This window comes from Lissotriton helveticus, chromosome 1_1 (assembly GCF_964261635.1).
Source record: "Lissotriton helveticus chromosome 1_1, aLisHel1.1, whole genome shotgun sequence".
NCBI lineage: Eukaryota > Metazoa > Chordata > Amphibia > Caudata > Salamandridae > Lissotriton > Lissotriton helveticus.
Window position 1 is genome coordinate 396196233 of NC_136057.1, and position 8226 is coordinate 396204458.

At 40.8% G+C, this 8226-nt stretch overlaps 1 long non-coding RNA gene across 1 annotated transcript; it reads right to left on the reverse strand.

Moving 5' to 3' along the window:
• Positions 1–2236: 2236 nt before the first annotated feature.
• LOC144769671 (uncharacterized) lies at positions 2237–4194 on the reverse strand. Its single transcript, XR_013598738.1, has 8 exons — positions 4066–4194; positions 3898–3972; positions 3731–3787; positions 3564–3643; positions 3369–3473; positions 2998–3119; positions 2849–2886; positions 2237–2436 (listed from the first exon to the last, which is right to left on the reverse strand). It is a non-coding gene; the product is annotated as an uncharacterized LOC144769671 (long non-coding RNA).
• Between the last annotated feature and the right edge of the window lie 4032 nt (positions 4195–8226).

The following is an 8226-nucleotide window of genomic DNA, read 5'->3' on the forward strand; positions in this document are numbered from 1 at the left end:
TCCTTGATATCCTGCTTCCTTCATAGATCTTCGTTCCTCTGCTCATCCTCTTGATTAGCCTGGCTCCAGTCTTTTCCTTCCATCGTGCTTCACTTCTTGTTACATCCCTTGACTACTTGTGATAAGTATGGGACCTGTGGTTGCTTCAGGAACAGGGCCACCCTTTCTTCACCTTGAGAAGAGGTTTCAGCCCTTGCCCAAGAGCCCCGGCCTTAACACAGTGATTGTTTCTTTTTTTTTAACACACAATTTTATTGATTTTTTTTATAGTTATTGTCAGTACATATACACAAGTAATTTTCATTAAACAAAGTGATTGTTAATAACTCCTAATCCAATCTTAGGGAAATTATTGGAGCTAAATCGTTTATTTGCAACACCTCATTTTGTTTTACTATAAATATTTTCTGGAAAAGTTGCCCTGGGCTCTTTCAAAATTGGAGGACCTTATGGATACAAAGGCTGTCTTCTTGATATGAGGGATCTCTCCTTAAAACCCAACACTAGATTTCTCTGAGGCAAGGTCCTGATCAGTTTAGTGTGGAGAGGTTGATTGGAACCAGACCGCATCAAGGCCTTTCATCAGTCTAGGGTGCCATTTACTTTCTACTATCAGCATGTCAAACGTTCATGCCAAGTTTGTGATGCCGTCTTCTGCTTCCATCCTCTCTCCTCTTCTACAATCCATGAGCTCTAGCTGTGGATGGGCTCCCATGAACTCCTTCCTACCTCCATGCTTGCAAGCAAAGCCTATTGTTCTCTCCCAGGAAAGGCATTTTATTCCTCATCGAAGAACTTGTGACTGCCATTGGGAAAAAACTGTGCCTGATCACAAATGAATTAATTACTGTTTTGGTGCAATTTTTTCCACACTTCAGGAAAATCTCCTTGTACTATATTTAAGAAAAATCTCTAGTTGCCAATCAATTGGATTTTTTTAAAATCAATATTGCAATGGCAATTAAATGATTTCTGTGGCTAATTCTAAAGGGACCTGTGAAATTGTGGCATTTATTTCCAATATGAACTACCATAGCCTTTACGGTTAAAAAGTATTTTGTATCCTGTCACTGCAGAGACATACCAATCTAATTATGAGGCATGTTTTTTTCGGATTGTGCACCCAGATCTTGCAGGCTTCAAAGTACTACTTATTGTTGACTTACCTAATGTCAAAAATAATCTTCTAAACCGGTATGTAACTGTCGGCACTCACTGGCATGTGCAGGTGTAGTTCTTCTCACAGCAGCCCAGGGCTAGAATGGCTATAAAGGCAGGCACACCCATCGCCATATTATCATCATAGCCTTACTTAACAGGTAAATATGCCAGTTGCTATTAGCCAATATTTCATCATGTGAAGGGTCGGGGCACGTGTAGAAGCCAAATTATCCAACTACATCCAGTACTATTAGAGAGTAAAGTCTGGGGGGTCTTGAAGGGGGGGTGGGACCTGTCAAAAGGACGCTCTCTGTCACAGTGATCACAGTAGATATGTGCAAAAGTACAGTGTCAGTTGAGAGGATAGGAAGGAAACCCTTTCCATCCCGCACACTGGACTGTTAATACGAGTGACTGATGGTTAAAGAAGTGCAGAGGTCTACATAACTGGCCTCTGACTGCCAAATTGCAAGTCCAATGAGCGAGTCTCTGTTCTCTGCTCTGTGTTGTTTGAGCATCGGTGTTTAATGAAATGAAGTATTTCTCTATTTACTATGGGATTGGGATGTGGATGCTTGAAGTGAGTACAAGGTTAAGTGGAGGAGGGGGATTTGTTTGATGGGGCGTAGGGAAGAGGGGAGCAGTCCGGGGAGTAGAGTTGAAAAGGACAGGAACTGAGCAAAAGTGGTAAGAAAATTGTGGAGAAGAAGAGGAAAATGATGTGCTAAACGAAGTGGGTCCCAGTGTGCATATTACCCATGTCTTGTCTGGAGTCACTCGGTCTGAGAAAAAGTGTATTATGGAGTGACCACCTCCCTCCAGGTCATTATGGGCACTGTTTGCAGTCCTAGGATTTTGTGTGATAATCTAATGCATGCTAGGTGTCGTAGTCTTCATTCACTTTCATTGAGTTAATTAAACTAACTCGCCTGAAATTAACTATTAGCAGGTGAATAGTTCAAGACTGGAACACATGAGATTTAACAACCTAGGCAATTAATTCCTAATGATCATAAAATAAGTGACATAAGAGAGGAATTCTTTAAACAAAGGTTCAGTAGCTAGGGTTTTATTAACACAGTAAATAAAAAACAATAATAAAAACTGATTTTCAAGTACAATTAATCAAATCACATCAATAATAATTAAATCAGCATTACAAAATATAATAACCAAAAAGACATTAATTTTTTTTTTATTAAAAAAGTGGCACAAAGTAATTCTCGACGCGCGTTTCAGCGACCAGCGCCTTCTTCTGGAGTAGCCATGTTCTTCCTACGAAGAAAAATAATAACATAAAATAGATACTATTTGACAAAATTATTGATTACAATATTAACATGTTCTAGCTAAGACAGAACCACCTAGGAAAGCGTCACTTTTACTGTGACTAACATCATCATGCTAACAACCTCTCTTTATATCTCGGATAAAAAACAACTGTATGTGATAGCCAAAAACAGTTCATAGTAATCAGTTCAGCATATTTGTTTCATTTCTCATTAACCTTAAGAACATTCTTACTTTTGAAAATTGTCAGATAAAGGATGTGATGTCCAACACTATGTCCATTAGTTATTTAAGTAGACATGTTATGTTATGTACATTCTAATTGCTAATAAACCATTTAGGTAGGGTCTCTCTTCATTACTTGCTGCATAAATTCATATTGATCTTATATACTTACTGCTGGAATGCCGTAGTCTGTAAATCAGGGACGATTAACTACAAAGAAATATAACAAAAGGAATAAACATAACACACTTTTATGTCCTATTTATGCAAACCGGTTCATTTAGTAAGCTCAGGCCGGCTTAAAACAAATTAAAAACTTACAATTCTAAATGATCTAGGATGGTTCCAGATTAATCAAAATCTTATTATAATTTACTCCCATAGGCCAATCTTTACGGTGGAAGGTATTGATCTTTGATGACACGTCTCTTCGTGAAAGAGATCTACAAAATAAGATAATCTTTATCAACCACAAGGGAGGATTTTTCTCCTTTTTTTCTTTCCAAATTTATAGACACGGTTGAGCAATTGCCATAGACTTCCATGGTTTGGATAGTTTTAACATACTGAGTATTTGCTTTATAAAAAATGTCAAAGGCGAGTTTGCCTGTATTTAATTCTCTTGATATATATTACAGCATGTGATAACTCAAATGACATGCAAAGACTTTTCATTAATGGCGATGTATTACCTTTTTCAGAATAGCGCCTGCTTACTGCTATAATTGTCTCTTGACCGGATGTTCCAAAGCAGAATGGGTATTATGTAACACAGATCAAAAACCAAACGTGCTAATCTGTAAGGGTACAATCACGGGAAACCTTTTTAGATTTAGCCAAAATAAATTAATTTTTGACATAGCTGTTTTGTCAATTCGCATAATTACCTTCATACTTAGTGAAGAGTATTTTGCCTTGTAGTAACGATGTAAACTTTAGCACGATAAGAAATGGAAGACGTGCGGATCTGCAAGGCATAATCATAAAAGGTATAATCAAATATTGAGATTAAGTTGCGTCTTCTAAAGAAAGATTTGTAACTCAGAGAAATTACCTGGATTTCTAATAGGAAACGTATTGCCTCCTGGTCGCAAAGTAGGCAGATGATAAACTGATAAAAACAACACATATATCTTGAATTAGCCGGGATTTAATGCCTCCTTTACAATTAAAATACATTTAGCGACTGCCGAACTAACACAGTAAGTGTTTACTATTTACCTGCCTGCGTAGTGACTGATCGAAAAGTGAGAGCGGGCAAACACCTCCGAATGTGAGGTTTAGTCGATGCTCCCGCTAAAAAATAACAATAAAACAAAATATAAGACTCTAATGCCTATAGCGGTTAGTGCATTAAGCGCAAGGATATCAGAAGGCACAGAGACTCACCGTTTGTTTTGACACAATGTTGCAGACCAGGGGCGAGACACGACTTGCCACTTGGTTTCGAAAAATATATAAACAAATTAGTTCTTCTCGCACACGCTATTTAAGCGGTCAGGCAAGTGTGTATTACACCTGAATCCTGCTCAAACGATGCAGATAGCTGTAAAAGACCGGAAATATGGAAAATGGAGAGCGGATCAAAAATTGAAACCACACTCATTCTAAAGATACGGTAAAATAAAATGTATAAATACTGCAAAATAACTACAAAGGAATGTTATCTAACATTGGATTTTAAATGTCTCTACTGTCGAAGTTGGAAACGATCCAAATGTTCCTGACAGTTACAAGGATAGACACAAAAGACAGACTATGTAGTTTCAGTCCCTAATATTATGACCGAAGGTATTTCACTTAGAATGAGTGTGGTTTCAATTTCACACTCATTCTAAGTGAAATATCTTCGGTCATAATATTAGGGACAGAAACTACATAGTCAATGGGGGATTGCCCGGTGCCCGTTACGGCCAGGCCGGCCACGCCAGCCATAACTTAGTAGATATGGTGCTCACCTTGGCACTTTTCTACTCTCTCCTTCTCATGCAAGACAGTGCAGCAACTTTGGTTGCCGTGCTGCATTGCATGAAATAAGCAGAAAAGGGAGAAAGAAGGAGAGAGAAAGATAGGAAAGCAGTGTTAAAAGGAGAAAGCAGGAATGAAGGAGGTTACAACAGTGAGGAGAGGAGACAGTCGGTGCAGGGTGGTGGAATAAAAAGGCATGAGCCAGATCAAAGCTAGACGACCTTGGCATTCCGGAACCTGACCTTCGACAGTCTCTTATAAACACTTTAGGCCTCCGCACTTTTTATCTTTTACAAATTAAGTACTGTTTAATGGGCTTCACTGACTCCGCCTAGGTAAAATGAAGTACTTCCGGTTCTTTAACTTTAATAGACGGTGTTAGAAAGACCTGTAGCAAGATTGCCTTGACCTTTACTCGTGCAATAAAGCAGGCAGGAGAGACGGCTCAGGCTGTAAAGCGATTCTTCGAGGCCACCTGCTCAGCAGTGCACAAGGTACTTCCCTCAGAGGAGATCAAAGGCCTCATTTGCATTAACTTCAGTCACCCAGACTGTAATCACAGAGGCGTAATAACATGGCATTAACATTAACCTGTACCTTCTGCCAGAAAGGCAGGCTGATGATGTAAGCCTGCGAGAGCACAGATTTAGGGGGGGGGCATGTCAACAGACTGCAGCTTCCAGCAGGGCAAGGGCTGGAAGTGTGGCAAGTGGGGACCCTCAACACCGGCATGGTTACATCGGGCGCTCGACCTCGGACCTGGGGATCTGGGTTCGAGTCTCGGTAAGGACGCCAAAACCTCCTGTGATTCTGGGTAAATCACTTAATCTCCCCGTGCCTAAAATGAATGTGTGCCCTCATGTAACGTAAATGGTAATATGTAAAGCGCTCTGATACCTGATTCGGTTCGGGTCTAGTTTGCGCTATACAAAACTCTATAAAAAAAAAAAATAATAATAATAATAAGGGGGAATGGGTGCAAAAAAAAGAGAAAGCACTGGCAAATCCAAAAGGCCTGTGTTTAATATCCTGATGCATGCAGACACAGCATTAGCACATTAAAGTCAGACAAAGGTTAGAAACGAAAGCTAGTTTATAGTGAAAGCGGCGTTGCCTTCAGTACAGTCCATTTTTTTGTTAATATGTGAAATTAAGGTCAGGTGGAAAGTGAACTTTTATTATGGTTCTGGTGGAAAGGGGCATTGAAAAGTGCTCAATGCCCCCCTGGCATGGGAGGAAACTCCCATGGCAAGGACAGCATAGTTATTTTCACCTTCAAACAGTAAATTGTGCTCTGGGATTTTCTTTTTGAAGAAAAAAAATTGTGAGGTTGCCGTATGGCTCCATCATGTTGACCGAGCCGTCCGTCAAACTTACAATGCATTGGCGGGAACCGTGTTTACTGCAATTCCAGTCAATGCTAGAAATGATTGCTGTGCCAGCGGGCATTTCTAAATTTCTCCATTTGGCTGGCAGCACCTCTGTCCGTGCGATAGAGTAATTTACTTTGTCACCCTGGCTGAGAAGGGCCCATCACCTATATATATATCGGGCTATTAGTCACAGAAAAATGTAACATAACAACAGTCTTTATCTCATGCCAATCATTACCAACCAAAGCTCCCAAGTTTCCCACTTCTCTGCATGAATAGATGATTGAGTACAGTGAGGTGTATCTTGGCACTGACTGAAATAACAGATGCTTGTTGTTACCTAACAGTAATCGTTTTTTCAACCTTAAAAGGAGAAAGGCTGAGTGGGTTGACAGGGATTTGAACCTGGGACTATGCAATCAAACACAAATTCCTGCAGTGGATGCATTAGTCTACTCTACAGAGTCACCAGAGCAGGTTGCCACACTAGATTTCCAGTCCTGCTTTTGATTTAAAAAAACACAGTGCATTCTTCTGCTTGCAGTCTTGGTTCCCCTCAAGTGAGTCGATTGAACAAATTCCTCTGATAATAATTAGTAATCCGAGGACTAAAGAGGTGGTGTCCAACTAAAACCACCTGCCCACTCTAGGAAAGTCGACCTAATGTTAGTGAAGGTCCTCTGCAACAAGAGAATCAGTTACCTGGAATGGATGGTATTTTATAACAGCAGAGCGTGCATAACACCTTCTGCCAATCCTGGTGTTTAAGCCAACTACGCTCTGCATTCTGGGATTCGTAGTTTCACTTTAACATTAGAGATATGTCCTGTTATTTTTTTTTTTACTGTGTGCTTGTAAAGCGCTCTGATACCTACGGGTCAAGCTAGCGCTATATAAAACTTTTAAAATAAAATAAAAAAAACAGCACGCACATTTTCGTTGACTAAAAGCCAATCCAGGTGTTTAAGCCTACATCACTTGGCATTCTGGGATTCGCAGTTTCACTTTAACATTATAGCTATGTCCTAAAAAAAATACAGCATGCACATTTTTGTTTGATAAAAAGCCAGAGCTGGGAGGCATATTGGCGGCTTTGCATACGTTTTTATTAATGTACTTTATAAATTAATGGGTGTCATCTTATGCCTGATAACTTCAAAGCCACTGAGACAATTATGCATGTATTTCGTTGCCTCGGAATGCACAAACCTGTATCTATCTACCGGAGGTGAGGTGCTCTTCCCACGCGCTAGATTTAATTTACCCAAGATATCCGGGTTGACGTCATGACACTGGCCTGTTACATTGACACTCGCCTGTTACAGGGAAGGCCGACCTCCATATCGCACGCACACCTTGGTAAGGGGAAGCGCTCCAGTCATTTAATATAATTAAGCTGGCCTTGACATTTTGATATGCAAAAAAAGAAGGGGCGGCGCGAGGGCTGTAAACGATGACCATTTCTATGAGACCCCCCTACAGTCAGAACAATTAACAAGGTACTACCCTCGGATGAGCTCAAAGGCCACAGGCTGTCATGGTAGGAGGTGACCTTCTGCCAGGATGGCGACGGGCTGTTGGTGCCAGTCAGACCCGGCTGAGAAAATTAGCAGACAGGTGCCTCAGAGAAGGAGCCACACGCCGCAAACACAGCCTTGGCCCTTGCTAGTTGAACGCATCGCCCGGGACGGGGTTCGGCACACCCCTGGCCTTGTCCCACGATTGGACTCTACCAGCTCCCACAAATCTGTGACTACACGCAATTTGGGAAACACATACCTTTTTCTGCAGAACGCGAGCGAGGCTTTTAAGAATGACGTGGTTTAGCGCCTAAATTATGAGAGGCCGCGCTACGCGTTTTACGTTCTGCTGGGATTGGAGCTGGCAAGCTTGCCAAACTTTACAATTCTGGGAAGTCACTTGCCACAATTTCCCCATTTCATTTCCGTGCGAAAAACTAGGACCACCGAAGTTGTGAAACAAGTTACCCCCAAGTGTTTCTAATGGCATGGTGGCTCATTCCTACATTAGGTTATGCTCAGCTAAAGCCTAATTTTTTTGCCAATAGCCCTCTAGGGTTTGTAGAGTTATTCCCCCCAATTGGAAGAATAGGCCTGCAAAGTGTTTTTGAATAAAAATGTAATGTTATCGTTAGGTGGTGACATGAGTTAAAAATGATAGCTGGCAAATTTCAATTTTCTTTGTTTTT